Here is a 15,861-nt window from a genome sequence, read left to right on the forward strand (position 1 = left end):
TGCCTAACATTTTCATGTGCTGCTGTTTCCAGTTCTTTAAGATGATCTCTTAAGACCTTTACCTCTTCATCTAGTGCCCTGAGCTGTGTGCATCTGTCTAGATCATACTGCATTTGTTTATATTTTTCATCCTTTACTAGCCCTTCCTCTACCTCTCTCTGTAATTTCTCTAGCTGCTGTTTACACTGTTGGAATTCAAGTTCCAGGGTCTATATTATAAGATTGATGTTTGAAAACATCGAACAACTTATGGTTGATGTCTTCAAACATTAAACTTTTCATTAGACAAAAAAAAAAAAAAAAAAAGAAAAAAGTACCCTAACGGGTTTAAGCAAGGGGCAAGCCCCCCTGCACCCTCCACATGGGGGAATGTGCCCCCCACAACCCCCGCTACTTAAATATGCCAACTCCGAGACTGCACTACATTGCAGTAAATGGAAATCTCCCCTTACGGAGATTTCAGTTTACACCCTTGAGATTCTGAGCATTCGATATTCTCATGTTGACAATGTCGGATTCAACATTGTCGGCTTTCAAGAATATAATATAGACCCCAAGTTACATGGTGTCATATTTTGCAGTTTTGTCTTGCTCTGCCTGTACTTCCTGTGTAAGCAATTTAAACTTTACTTCCCAGTCTTAGAGAGCATTAGTTTTACGTTCAAGTGCTTCTAACTGGCCCTCTAAGCTACCCAAACATTGAGACAACAAAGTTGCCATAGAATGACAGAGCGCATTCCACTTTGTTTGACTATTCTTTTGACATTTTTTAAACTGTTCATTTAATTTTTGTCTAGATTTTGGTGATAAAGCTGAACTCCGCTCTGAACAGTAAGTAACAAAAGGAGTTACCAAATCAATATCTGGGTCTTGTAGGAGCTTATCTTTAAAATCAGAAATGTCTTTTAAAAGGGTCTCAGCAGTACATACAGAAAAGTTAAGGAGGGTCTTTGGATCAAGATACAGAGGAAAAGATAAGGGCTGTTTTTCAGGGGATGTATCCCTGAATGTAACCTGTGTAACAACCTTTCTGTGGCACACTAGACAGATTTATCATCACTGTCACAAAACACACACCCTGGTTGATACTTGTAAGTTTTGACATTATACATGTACCAGTCATAAGTAAAAATCCATTTACATAAGGCATTGACATCAACTTTACCTAGTAAAGTACTACAAGTGCTACAGTTTTGATTTACTGTCTACCTGAAAAGCAGTTTTACACTTTACACTCCTCACCTTTATGGCATCCATGCTGTAGAATGAAAAACAAAAAAAGCATTACCAGTTTCTGTGTGGAAGGTGGCCAAATCTTCCATCGAGAAAATTGCCGATTCTCCCAAAAGGTGGTCAAACACAGCTGGCAGATTCAGTGACATGAATGTACAGGACCAGCGGAACTTACAGAGATCAGATGTTCTGCGACTGGATCCTTTTCCAGAGGATAAACAAGAAGGCATATGTTTGCACTGCAACTGGACATGCTAACTGAATAAAAATAGAAAAGAAGGTGTAGTTGTCACAAGAAGAAACATGCATACCACAGTACTTAGCTATTTACTGTGACCAACTACTTTACTACTGTATTGTACTTAGTACAATAAATACACTGAGACCAACTGCTTCAGCTAGCAAAGTTTACTGTTACAATTTTGCTTTTTGGGTCTACAAGCATGTAACACGAATACTGTCAGCTCTCTATGGCAAATTCCCAAAGCTTGTTTATACACACTCATATTTATACAAAGTCTGATGTTTTTTTCCCAAAGTCTGATGTATAACAGTCTTCCTTTGTTTCTTCTAATTTATGATTGTCCTTGGTTCTTTGAAGCTCGGTGGTCCTGGAAAACTCAGTGTTCTTGCACTATCTGAAACTTGGTGTTCCTGCCTTATCTTGCTTGATGTTTCAGTCCTTGATTTTACATATCTTTATCTTGTTGATGTCTTTCCAACCACCATCTGCATGGCTATTTTTACAAACTCTGTTTCTCAATAACATACTCCTTTATGCATGGATGCCAATATCTAATTAAACTATTTTTCAGCATTTATACTACTTCTAATTTTATTTATTTCAATTTGATGACTGGGGAGGTCCACTGGGCTCAGTAGCCCGTTTTCAGTGGAGGCCCAGGGAGAAAAGCTCCACATTACATAGCAAACATTAAGATACAACAAATTAAAATAAAAGATTTAAAGATAGAATTACATTATAAATCAGAGACATGATGTGTTACATTGGTTACATAGCATCTGAATCATGTGATGACATGAGTATTTCAGTGGTTACATAGTATCTGAGTCTTGCGATGGCAGTACAAGTACAATTTCAAGGAGGGGAGAAAAGGGAAATAGACTATTTACAATATTTACATTTATGCATCATGATAACATTGTTAGATTAACTAGTATCCAGGGTGAGCTAAGGTGTTTAGAAATAGGAGTTTAGAACTACAAGTTAGAGTAGAGAGAATAGTAGGCTAGGAGGGGAAAGTGCAATTGCACTTCCAATTGGAGGAGAGGTAGGAATGGAGTTGGGATTTGAAGGTATCAAAGTTTTCTGTGGTTCTTAATGAAGGAGGGAGGGGAATTCCATTTTTTTGGCTAGGGAAAAAGACAGGAGAAGATGTCCAGCAGGGCAGTTTGGTTTGTAGACAGTGATTAGGTTTAGGTGAGCAGAACTTAGTGGCCTGTGAGGGGTGTATGGTTGTAGGATGTTGGATAGTGCAGGGCATTTAGTAGGTTTAAATAATAGCCTGTGGGCAGTAGTAAGTTGCACGTAATCTAGAAGGTTGGGAAGTTCTAGCCAGTTTAGGAAGTGGAGGGCAGAGCAATGGTGGGAGGAGTATTTGGCTTTGATGGTGAATTTTGAAATTTTATTATAACAGCTTTCCATTTTGGAAGAGATGGAGGCAGATAAGTTAGTTAGTAGAGGAGCGCCATACATTAGTGAGGGAAGTAGGTAATGGCGAGAGTTTGACTTGTAGAAGGAGAGAGATAGTGGATGTTTCTGTATAGCAAGCCAAGTTTTTGATGTGTTTCTTTATGTTTAGGTGAATATGGGTATCAAATCTTAGGTGTTCATCTATAGTTACCCCAAGTAGTTTGGCGAAGGGAACAATTTCTATGGTAGAATTGTTAAGGCTTCTAATTTGGAAAGAGTTTTTATCAAGAGGGGAGGATTTAGAGTGTGAGAATAGTAATATTTTGGATTTGTTGGCATTTAGAGATAGGTAGTTTTGTAGCATCCAGTTCTCAGTGGTAGAGAAGGCAGTTTGAGTCTTTGTTTGAAGCTTGGGGAGGTTAATGGCACAGCAGATTAAAATAGAGTCATCTGCATATTGTATGATTTTGGTATTTGGGATGGCAGAGTGGAAATCATTGATAAAGATGTTAAACAGCATTGGGCCTAGAATGGATCCTTGGGGAACCCCAGTGGGGTGGGAAGGAAGTTTGAGGTGCCTTTTTTCCACTTTACAGCTTGAGATTTGTCAGATAGGTAACTTGAGAACCAGGACAGAGGTTAAGGCTAGCAAGGTGGCTTAGGAGGTGAGTATGGGAGACTGCATGAAAAGCCTTGGAGAGATCTAGTAGAATTGTAGATACTATTTTTCCAGAGTCACAGGCATGGTTGATTATATCTAGGAATGAGGAAAGAATTTAACCAGATAATCCAATGACCAGAAAGGACAGGACAACCACCTTAGTGAAACACAATTTATTGTAGAAAATGTTAAGCGCTTTTTTCCCCACTCAAGGGACTTCCTCAGGACAATGTAAAACACAAACACCCAGCTCTATTTATGCTCCACTCTAATTGAACAATTACATTCAATCACTAATTGTTAAAAACATCAGTTGCTTAATGAGAAGTTATGTACCTACCATAACGTTCCATGTTAGTTGTCTTCTCTCGCCTTCTTTCTTGCTTGATGGGTTCGGAGCCGATCCTCGGCTCCGACTCGGCACTTGCTAAGCTCGAGAGTCACTTTTACCAGCTCGAGGCAGCCCCATATCCCATGATGCAAGGCGGTAAGTACCCAGATCTCGTTTGATGACAAAAAGGGCGATAGCACCCAGCATAACACTTCCCAAAGGAAGAAAGCAGAAAGAAAACCTGCAGGATGGAAGAAAGACCAGCTCTGTATGGTCTTCAGCATTATAATTCTTTGTAGAGAAAGGTCTGTCCAGGCCTGGGGGAAGGAGGGAGGGTCGCAAGAAAGAAGGCGAGAGAAGACAACTAACATGGAACGTTATGGTAGGTACATAACTTCTCAATGTTAAGTTGTCAATCTCGCCTTCATTCTTGCTTGATGGGACCGCGTCCCTAGCACCTCTATCCTGGGTGGCTCAATGGAACAGACTCTTGAGGACTGTAGAGCCAAAACTGGCTCTGTCCCTGGAGGCCAAATCCAATTTATAATGGGAAACAAAAGTATGAGGAGTGGCCCAAGTGGCCGCTGCACAAATAGTGTCTAAAGGAAGTCTAGCTTGAAAGGCTGTAGAAGTAGCTAAGCTTCTGGTTGGATGTGCTTTAGGTTTTGAGCACAGCTGTTTTCCCCTGAGCCGATAAATTTCAGAGATGACAGAAGAAAGCCATCTAGATAAGGTCACTTTTGAGACAGGAAGACCTTTCTTGTTATCAGCATAGGAAAGAAAGAGTTGATCGGATTTCCTAAATTGTTTTGTTCTGTCCAAATAATATCTGAGTTGGCGGTGGACATCAAGATAATGTAGTTTTTGTTCCGATCTGTTTGAATAGTTTGGAAAAAATACAGGGAGATCAATGGATTGATTCAAATTAGTCTTTGAGGCGACCTTAGGCAAAAAGGTCGGATTAGTTCTCAATGATACTCTGTCTTTGTGAAAGACCAAAAAGGGGGGGGCGAACAGATAGAGCATGAAGTTCAGACACCCTCCTGGCCGATGTAATAGCTACCAGGAATAAAGTTTTCCATGAAAGAAATTTCAAGGAGCAAGAAACAGCTGGCTCGAAGGGGGGAAGAATCAAGGATGTCAGCACTAAATTTAGATCCCATTGAGGAGGAGGACTCCTGACTGGGGGCTTCAGGAGGAAAATTCCTTTCAAGAAGGCTCTACAAAGCCTGTGGGACATAATATTGTGATCTGCGAACCCGACATGAAAGTTCGAGATAGCAGCCAATTGAACTCTAACTGTGGAAGAAGAGGAGCCCGCGTGAAAAATCTCCGCTAAGAAATCCAAAACTGCTTGAACTGGAGCAGTAAAGGGATCAATATTCTTGGCTTCAGCCCAATAAGAGAAATGTTTCCATTTGCTTGTATAAATCCTCCTGGTAGAGGATTTTAAGGAAGCTACTAGAATGTCTCTAACGAGGTTAGAGATCAAAGGAAGCCTGGCTAAGGAAGGAAGCGGAGCAACCATGCTGTGAGGTTGAGAGACGGGATAGACCGGTGCAGCTGACCGGATTGGTGAATCAGAAGATCTGGCACTGGGTCCAGATGCCACGGCTGCACCAAAAGGTGACGATGGAGGAACGGAAACCAAATTTGTCGAGGCCAATAAGGAGCAATGAGAATCATTTTGGCTCTCAAAACGGTTGCTTTCTGGATAACTTGAGGGATCAGAGGAAACGGAGGAAAAGCATAAAGAAGTCCCCGGGGCCAATCCTGGGTCAGAGCGTCTCTGGGGGGATGGCCTGGCAGTGGGAAGAGAGAGAAGAAGTCTGGGCATTTGCTGTTTTGGGGAGTAGCAAAAAGATCGCAACATGGGCGACCCCATTCCAGAAAAATCTCTTCCACTACAGATTGCTTGAGAGACCACTCGTGAGGCATGAGAATAGCTCTGCTCAATCTGTCCGCTAAAATGTTGGTTCTCCCAGGGATGTGCGTTGCTACCAGAAACCGATGAGAGGAGATTGCCCATTGCCAAAGTCTGAGCGCTTCTCGACACAAGGGGTAGGACTTGGTTCCGCCCTGTTTGTTGATATACCAAACTACAGACATGTTGTCTGTGTGGACTGCAATTGTCCCTACGGGAAGAAAGTCGTTGAGGGCTTGCAACGTTAAAAGCACCGCTCTCTAGGACATTTATGTGCAGGTGGTATTCGAAAGGTTGCCACGTCCCATGAACCATCCTGCCCTGATAATGACCCCCCCCACCCGATCAGGGAGGCATCCGTGGTGACAGTGGCTACCGGGGATGGGGGTACAAAGTGTCTGCCTTGGTGGATCTGGGGAGAAGTGATCCACCAAGCAAGATGATTCTTGCAAATCTGTGTCACCAGAATTTGGTGACGCATTGGAAGTTGTTGGTAAGACCACTGAGTGAACAACATTCACTGAAGAAGGCGCATGTAGAAGCGAGCCAGGGGAAGAAGAGTAATGGCCGCAGCCATGAGGCCTAATACCTTTAGAATCATTCTGGCCTGTACTTTCTTGTTGGCTAGAATGATCCTGATGTGACTTTGAATGTCTGAAACTCTTTGATCTGTAAGGGTAGCTGACATCCGAACAGTGTTTAAGTTTGCGCCTATGAAAGAAATAGACTGGCAGGGCAATAAGGATGACTTTTCGAAGTTGATCGAGATGCCCAAATGAGAACAAAGATTTATTGTGTAATCCCTGGCTTGAACAAGCTGATGCCTGGTGGTGGCTGAAAGGAGCCAGTCGTCGAGATACGGAAACACCTGGAATCCTTGAAGTCTCAGGTGAGCCGTGACCACTGCCATACATTTGGTGAACACTCTGGGGGCTGTAGTGAGACCAAAGGGCAGGGCTCTGAACTGGAAATGACTGGACCCCAGCCGAAAGCGGAGAAATCTCCTGGAGCGTCTGTGAATTTTATGTGATAGTACGCATCCTGAAGAGCTATTGAGCACATCCAGTTGTCCTTCTGTAAGAAGGGCAGAATTGACTGAAGAGTGACCATTCGAATCTTGTCTTCCTCACAGACTTGTTGAGTCTGCTGAGATCCAATATTGGTCTCCAGTCTCCCGTCTTTTTGGGGACCAAAAAGAACCTTGAGTAGATTCCGGGCTCTCAATGATCTGTTGTAACTGGCTGAATGGCTCTTTTTTGCAGTAGTTTTAAGACTTCTAACTCTGCAATTTCCCTTAGACCGGGTGGTACATCTGGAAGGGAATTTGAGTGATAGAAAGGACTTTCCTCGAAAGGAATTTTGTAACCCTCGGATATGATCGACTGTACCCATCTGTCTTGAGTGAGGGAACGCCAGGCTTCTGGGTACAGCGATAGTCTTCCCCCGACTGCCTCCAAGGACGGACAGCCGGGCAACATCTCAGGGATGCTGAAAGGGCTTGTCAGAGAGAGGCTCTCTGCTTCCCTGGTTTTGTGGATCCCCTCTGCCTCTAGAGCGTCTGTTGTTGTTACCCCCTCTGCCTCTAGGGGTAAACTGACCACGTGAATCCGGCGTGACTCCTTGGGATTTGCGGAACCACATTTTGCCACCCTTCTGCCCTTTGGGGCAAGGTCTAGAAGGGGTGGAAAAACGGACTCCTACGGCAGAAAGAGTTTTGCCGTCCTGCTCACACCTGGTCAAAGTTTCCTTCACTTGAGGGCCAAACAAAGCTGACCCATCAAAGGGAGAGTTTGCGAAGGACGCCTTAAAGGGATCTGCAAAATTACAGAGCCGCATCCAGGCTTGGCGTCTAAGAGCCACACCTGTACCTGCGGCCCTACTCGCTCCATCAGCAGCATATGATATCAGTCGCATGGAGGAGTTAGCAATAGAATTAAGGGTTCCTAGCTGCGAAGCAATTTTTTCTTGAGCCCCTGCAGCTGTAGGATCCTGTACTACTTCACCTAGCTCCTTAAGGATATCCCTCTGGAGTCTGGTGAAGTGACATAGGTAGTTCAGTGAACGCATAGCAAAGGTCGCTGAAGAGAACATCCGCTTACCATATCTATCCATGGTCCTAGAGTCCTTATTAGGAGGATGGACAGGTACGGAAGGATCTGCAAGTTCCTTCTTAGTGGCTGCTGCCACCACCATGGCATCAGCAGGGACACCTTTTGTGAGGAATTGCTTGTCCGACGGGGCAGTAATAAATTTAGAAGGCCTCCTAGGGACTGGCTCTACAGAGTCAGGAGCAGCCCACGCCTTTCGAGCAATAACCTACATAAGGGGGTCGAAAGGCGGAGACACCCAGGAGGTGGAGGGCCGAGATCCAAACACCTCCAGGTATACTGACTCATCCTCAGAGGGATTATTGGTGCGCCAGTTTCCCCTCTGTCTAAGGAGTTCTAGGATGTCTGAGAAGGAGACATCCTCAGAGGGGGATCTTGGGGATCCCTCTGACTCATCTAAGTCAGTATCTGAAGTGATAGACTCGGGGGAGTCTACATGTTTCCTCTTACAGGTCCTCTTCCGCGGAGGATCTCCTGACAAATCAGGAGAATCCTCGGAAGAGAGGGTTCTTCCCAGTGGGGAAACCTGAGGCGGAGGATCTCTGGGTCCGGGAGCAAGAGAAGTGGCAGAGATGTCTACAGGCACTATAGAGGGAGGAGCTAAGGGAACAGACTGCTGGCTGAGTCCAGTGGCCAGTACACTCTTCATCACCTCGAAGGCTCCCCTCCCAGGGAGGTCCGAACGAACCCGTTCCGAAGAACCAGGAACTCCAGGACCCACCGAAAAGGAAGGCTCCGAGGCAGATGTCGGAGCCGAGCTCACCAAGGCCGAGGCTCCAAGGGGAAGAGTGGGGTCGGACAAGGGTCCGATGCCACTCACCCCCTCGGAGGAGACCAGGGAAGCCCGACCACCGAATCCCTCTAAGGAAAGTCTCGAAGAAGAGATAAGAGTAGAGGCTGAAGGAGCAGAAGGGGGTATCTGTCCCTCAGCCGTAGCAGAAACTATTCCCGAAGACTCCAACTCCAAACTCTGAGGTAGAGTCGAAGGAGGAACTGCAATGGGGTGTGGACCAATAGTCGTCTGCTGAGATGGACTATGTAGCATTTGGGCCAGTGCCTGTGACTTTAGTAATCTGCTGACCACTCTCTCTAAATCATGGTCAGAAAGCCTGGATGACCTTGAAGATCGGCTCCGATGGCTCCGTTCCGAGAGAAGAGGAGAAGCCGGAGCCGAGAGTATCGGCTCCAAGGAAGGGGACCTAGACCTCTTCCTCGAAGGAACCATCGGAGCCGATGAAACCACAGAAGCTGTCGGAGCCGACGACTTATCGGCACCGACAGTTAGTTTCGATGCATCGGCTCCGGCCGGAGCCGATGCAGACATCAAGGTAAGGGTGTCGGAGCCGATCGGAGCCGACACCAAAGCCTGAGCCACATGGTGGTCGGAACCGATCGGAGCCGACACCGAAGTGGTCGAACCAGAATCGGCACCGATAGCCATCGGTGCCGAAGGTTTGTGTAAACCAGAATCGGCTCCAGCCGGAGCCGATCTCGACTCTGAAAGAGTCGGAGCCGAGGCCACAGGCTTGGACACAGAAGCCTGGGCCTTGGAAGACTTAGGAGTCTTAGATGGAGCCGACTTAGCCGCAGAGCCCTCCGGCTTAAGAAGGCCCCTCAAAATCAATTTATTTCTTCTCTCCTGCAGGACTCTCTGGCTAAAAGAATGACATATAGCACAGGAGTCCTGCAGGTGAAGAGGCCCCAGGCAATAAAGGCAAGAAGTGTGACCGTCTGTCAGAGACATCTTCTGACAGCACGAGTCACACTTCTTAAAGCCTGAGACCCTTTCTTTAGACATGGTGTAAAAAATACACACACACAACACCTGTCTAAAAAAATTATACTATATCCCAAAAGGAGAGATTAAGCTATGTATAAACACACACACACACCCTAACAAGGGGGGGGGGGGGTGGGATGGGAGAAGGTCTGACTAAAAGTTTAAACGAGACAGGGAAATTCTAGTCAGAATGGGACTAAAACTGAACTAAAACTATTAATTTTAAAGTTTAAGAAGAAAAAGGGGCAAAAACAGTAATGTATAAATCACTTACCAGGAGCTGGTAAAAGGAGGACCTCATCAGCGAAGCGGCAAACGAGATCTGGGTACTTACCGCCTTGCATCATGGGATATGGGGCTGCCTCGAGCTGGTAAAAGTGACTCTCGAGCTTAGCAAGTGCCGAGTCGGAGCCGAGGATCGGCTCCGAACCCATCAAGCAAGAATGGAGGCGAGATTGACAACTTAACATAAAATGTTTTTAAAACAGGTAATAACATTCACAGATTGTGATTTTAAACTAAACATGAACAATTAATTAAGAAACAAGTTTTTTTTTTATAAAAATCATGTTGTTGGCTTTTCAACATTTATTGTTCATGTTTATTTAAAATCACAATCTGTGAATGTTATTACCTCTTTTAAACGCTGGGTGTTTGTGTTTTACATTGTTCTGAGGAAGTCCCTTGAGTTCAACATTTTCTACAATAAATTGTGTTTCACTAAGGTGGTTATCCTGTCCTTTCTGGTCATTGGATTATCTATATCTAGGAATGAGAGAAGAGCAGTTATAGTGCTATGGCCAGGACAGAAACCATGTTGGGTTTGAGAGATAAGGTGGCTTTTGGTTAGGAAAAGCATGAGCTGGTTGTGAATGCATTTTTCCAATATTTTTGAAATTGGGGAGAGGATGGCTATGGGGCGGAAGTTTGAGATATTATTATTTTGCCACCTTTGTGGAGAGGATGAATAAAGGCTGCACACCACAACTTGGGAACATAAGCTTCCTGTATGGATCTGTTGATTAGGATGCTAATGGGGAGGACGATTCCATCTGCAGCAATTTTTAAGAAGTGAGATGGGATGTTATCTGGGGCATTGGAGCATGGTTTTAGTTTGCAGAGAAGTTTTTTATGTAGGAGGTAGAAATAGGTTTAAGTTCAAAAGCTGGGGTAGAGTTGGGTTTAGAGGCTGGGGAAGAGTGACTGATGTGTGAACGGGTTATTATTTGGGAAGGTCTTGGTTAGTTCAGCTGTAGAATTAGTAAAGAAGGAGTTAAATAGAGAGGCGATTTCTGGATCAGACTTAGTAGTCTCAGGGCGCAGAGTTGTTTTTGGTACCTGGGTTGAGAAGTGAGTTAATGGAGTTCCAGAATTGTTTGGGGTTTTTGGAGTGGTTGGCCTGTAGTTTCACATAGTGGGATTGTTTGTCTTTGAGTATATGTTTTTTTAGTAAGGTAAGGTTGTGGAGTTGCTTATATTAAAGAAAAGTTTCAGTCTGTTTATTGTGCTGGTAAAGTTTCCAGCATTTATCTCTTTGTTGCATAAGTCTTTTGGTTTCCTTAGTTAATCATGAGGGGAATTGTATTTTATTCTTATTGTTTGTAGCGGAGCTAGGGAATTGAGTACATTTAGGAAAGTTGAGTTAAAGTAATCGACTGCATTGTCTAGAGGAAGTTTTTTATAGTGTTCTAGTTTGTTTGTTTGAGGGTTTTAGAGAAAGTTACAGGGTTGAAGTTTGTAAGGTTATGTGTATGTATGTATTGGTGCTGGTGGAGTGAAGAGTGGTTTCCTCTGTGGATGAAAGCAATAGAGTCTGGAAGGATGCCTGAGTGTGAGATGTTGTTTGGATGGGTAACTAGGATCCAGTCCAGAGTTGATCCTGGGGAATTGATTTTGTTAGGTCTAGTGATGGAGTTTGTTAATTGGGTAAAGTTGAATAGATTGACAGATATGGCTGGATTCTGGTTGTTAATTTTGTTCCAATCTATGTTAACATCACCTAGTATGTATGTCTCTAGGTTAATATTAGTTGAGGCCCATTGGAAGATTTCTTCTAGAGTTGTGGTATTGTTACCTGGTGGAATGTAAAGGGATATGATGCAGATGCTTTTATGATTATTCACTTTTAGTAAACCTATTACTAGTTCTGCATTGTTGAACAGAGGACTGGGAATTGGGTATGGAATAATGGAGAGTAGATTAGAGAATATTAAGGCTACCCCTTATATTTCATTTTGCTCTATATTATTCTTACAGCTTCATTTTGATCATGCTAGCATCATTTTTCAAGAGACAGTGAATATACTAGATGAAACAGATTAAAACTACTCTTACACCTTTGTCCACATGGACTGCTGTCAGGGAATAATGGCATACATTTGACTTTCCAGACGTCTATCCTTCGGAAATTCATGTGAATGCATGACCTGTTTTCTATTAATTTTCTAAGTTTGTGAGGGCAGTATTTAAGTACTGTCCCTTTTTAGTGCTTTGTCCCCATTATTTTTGCCTTTGTCCACATGGACTGCTGTCAGTGAATAATGGCATACATCTGACTTTCAGACTTCTATCCTTCGGACATTTATGCTAATGCATGACCTGTTTTCTATCAACTTTCTAAGTTTGTGAAGGCAATATTTAAGAAGTGTCCTTTTTAGGGGTTTGTCCCCCCATTATTTGTGCCTTTGGGCAGATTTCCTACTTTAGCAGGTTGTGAGGTGTCATACAGCACTTTTACAATGCAGGGTGTGTGTCACAGAACCTGTCACATACCCCCTGCATTGCTTGCCTGCTCCTGTATGTACTTCAGTATCCGTGGACACTGAAGTACACATTTATTTCATTTCAGTGTCCGCGGACACTAAAATACTGGCATAATATTAGAGACATTCTCTAATATTATGCTGCATCAGGTTTAGAAAGTGCCGTCGGCACTTTCTGAGTGCAGGGGTTGTGTTCATAGTCCATGCACTACTTAAGCATGCTTCCGGCACTTGTTCACGCTTCATGTCCATTTAGCCTTAACAGCAGCACGCCTTCATGAACATGCAAGGCACTCTGCTGTGGCTACAAGGACACGAACCACTCCATGCAGGAATAGCACTATTCCAGCATGGAGTTTATTGAATCCAGGGGGAGATGTATGTATCTGGAATTGAAACCAGTAGAAAGCCAGCTAGCATTTGCATGAGAAATGGTGACACATCAACAAGGGCTTTCTTTTTGAATTCTGGACTATATTATTTTACTAGCTTAGAAGAGTTGGGTCCAGTATTTTTTCCAGGAAGTAAATTAGCTTATTTAGTTATGGATCAGATTCTTCTGTAAATATGCTGTCTGTGCAACAGATTGTTTTTTATATATTCTCTGTTCGTTGACTTGATGTGTCAGCACTGTTTTCTTTATTTTCTATATGTTTTATTTATTCACTTTTAAGATCTTGTGGCTGGCACGTATTATTTAATTATGGTTTACTATCAAAATGTCACAGTACAAATAAATTCCCATTCGGAACATCGAAGGGAAGAGCAAAAGTTAAACTGTATATCTGCTCACAAAGTTGAATCAGCTGAATGAATTCAGATTTGACATTATCGCCGAACAGAGCACGTGATGTCTGTATAGGAAATCAGGTAAGTGAAACTCCTATACCTCACACCATGTTTTTGCAAGCTCCCCTGCACCCCCCCACACCCCCTGCTAACTATATATTCCAACTCCAAGATCACACTACAGTGGGGAAAAGGGTGAATGTCTCAAGCCTCACTGTAACACGATATCTGTGCAGTATGTTGAATTCATAGCAGCAAATGCACAGTAGCATTCGCTGATATGAACTTTTGAACATGGAGTGTTCAGCAACACAATCACACATCCATCTTTCGATTGTCCATCTGCGAGCATCTCCACTCGGCTTTTTGATAGTAAACCTTTAATTATACATTGTCGTATATTATCTAAGAAAGGGATGTTATTTAGCACTGTAGGTTGGCAAAGCTTGAGCATACTAACAGTGAGAATTTTTATATAATTTGTATTTGGCTAAATCAAGATTGGTTAGGGAACTGGTGCATTTTGTTTTCTAGCAGTATCTGGAATGGTGGCAATACTACCAATCCAACAAGAAAGTTGTGGAGAACTGGACAATTCTTCCAACCTTCCCTAAGAATTGTGTATGTGTATGTGTGTAGGTGTGTGAGTGTGTTTGAGTGTGTGCATGTGTGTGTACGTGTCTCTGTTGTTTGAAAAGCAGTTACTATGCATAATGGGCACTAGAAGACACTGGCTGACAAAGAGAGAGTAATGAGAAGGACCATTGGTGCTAGGCCAAAGACTTAGTTCTGTAAGTGATCAGTTTTGTTGTGGATTTTGGAAGCACACATCCACCACAGCAATACATATTTCCTTTTATGATCTTGTGATCAAGTTGCATGTGGTGAAATGGTTATTAAATCAAGCTTGCGTGCACATCTCCTTTTTTCTACTAAACTGTCAGATGCCAATGGTGTGACTTGGCAGACCATCTTCTGGTGGTCAACAGCCTTACTTGGGGCAGTGGAGTGGATTTAAGGACTATTGTCTATGTCCCTCAAATACCTGGGTTGTACCCTTCTTGGCAGTGGTGGAATTCAAACCATCTCCGATGCCAGCCTGGTCTTTACATATGAGTGGCAGTGGTGCTGTCTGTCACACTTGTCATATGCCTTCTCCAAGACTAAGAATGCCCAGCTGGACAATTTCTTCATATCAAACGTCTTCTCCATCATGTCTTGCTACAAACATCATACTGGTTGTACTGCATCCTAATCTGAATCCAAACTGATCATCTCCCAGCTTACTTTCTTCTATTCTGCATATTTGTTTATAAGTCAATCTCTACAGCATTTTTATGTAGTGTGATATGTGCCTGATACTCCTATACTGTCTACATTTGTGAATATTCCCTTTATTCTTTCACAGTGGCACTATAATGCTTATTCTGTAGTAATTTGGGATACCCATCTCTCCCCCTATGTGGTGAGTACTGTCTGTAGTAATTTCTCTCTAATGAACCCGTCTTTTTTTTTTTGTTAACATGAAACATCTTTATTATCACATATGATACAGGCAACCTTACATTTATGTAAATGAAAACAAACCATCCTGACACAATTTTAGTTGCAAAGATTATACATTACAAACCACGATGACACAATTGTAATTGCAAACATTATACATCACTTATAATCTGGTCAGTGATTGTCAGTCAGACATTACATAACTCTTTCATATCATCCTGCCTTCTTTTAAACCGCATTCTTCCTCTGCAGGTATTATTCCCACAATTCCCATTTTTTCCTATGTAATTTGCGCCTACCCTTTTCTAAAGATCCCAACTTCAGTTGTTTTTATCTCTGTTACTATATTCGCTACTTCTAGTAAAGTTGGTTTTGACATTGATTTCTATTTTCTAGTAACTGCTTTTTTGGTAGCCACCATAGTTAGACTCAGCAAAACCTTACTATGTTTAGACAATTCCAATTCTGTATCATAGCTCAAAAAATAATTTCCTTAGTTACAACAGTTTGCTCATGAAGTATCTTTGACAAAGCAGTCTGTAGGGAATCTTTAAAGTCTGCCAACTCATTACATTCCCAGAAAATATATTCCCAGTTACTTCTTTTTTCCCCATCACACCTCCAATATTTGCTGTCTGTCTGAGGAAAAATTATTTGGAGTCTACTTGGGGTTTAGAAATACCTATGTAAACATTTCCAAGCAAAGATTCTAAATCTTCTAGATTTTGTTGCATGTTTAGGAGACATACATATATCCCCCATTGTTTTTTTGTGAATTGCTTATCCAATCTCTTCCCAATTGTTTCTAACCTCTTCTGATCGATTCTTATAGTTATCATGTAATATTTATATACCATACTAATTATTCCTTTTTAATGCCAGCTTCTGTTCTAGATTCTACTAAAAACTCTACCACTGCAGGTCTTTCATTTAGGAACCCCTAGGTCTTTCTCTTTGCTTGTACTCTATCAATCCTTGATAGGGAAGAAGATCTGTAATCTGCAGTCCAAATAAATTCTTGGTGTCTTCCCATTCTATTACTTTTCCCTCTATAGTAATTTGCTCCCGACACATTGGTTCCTTTGCCAGTTTTCTCCAATAAATTCCAGCCCC

The sequence above is a fragment of the Protopterus annectens genome, chromosome 9.part0, assembly GCF_019279795.1.
Source record: "Protopterus annectens isolate FY-2018-M chromosome 9.part0, PAN1.0, whole genome shotgun sequence".
Lineage (NCBI taxonomy): Eukaryota > Metazoa > Chordata > Ceratodontiformes > Protopteridae > Protopterus > Protopterus annectens.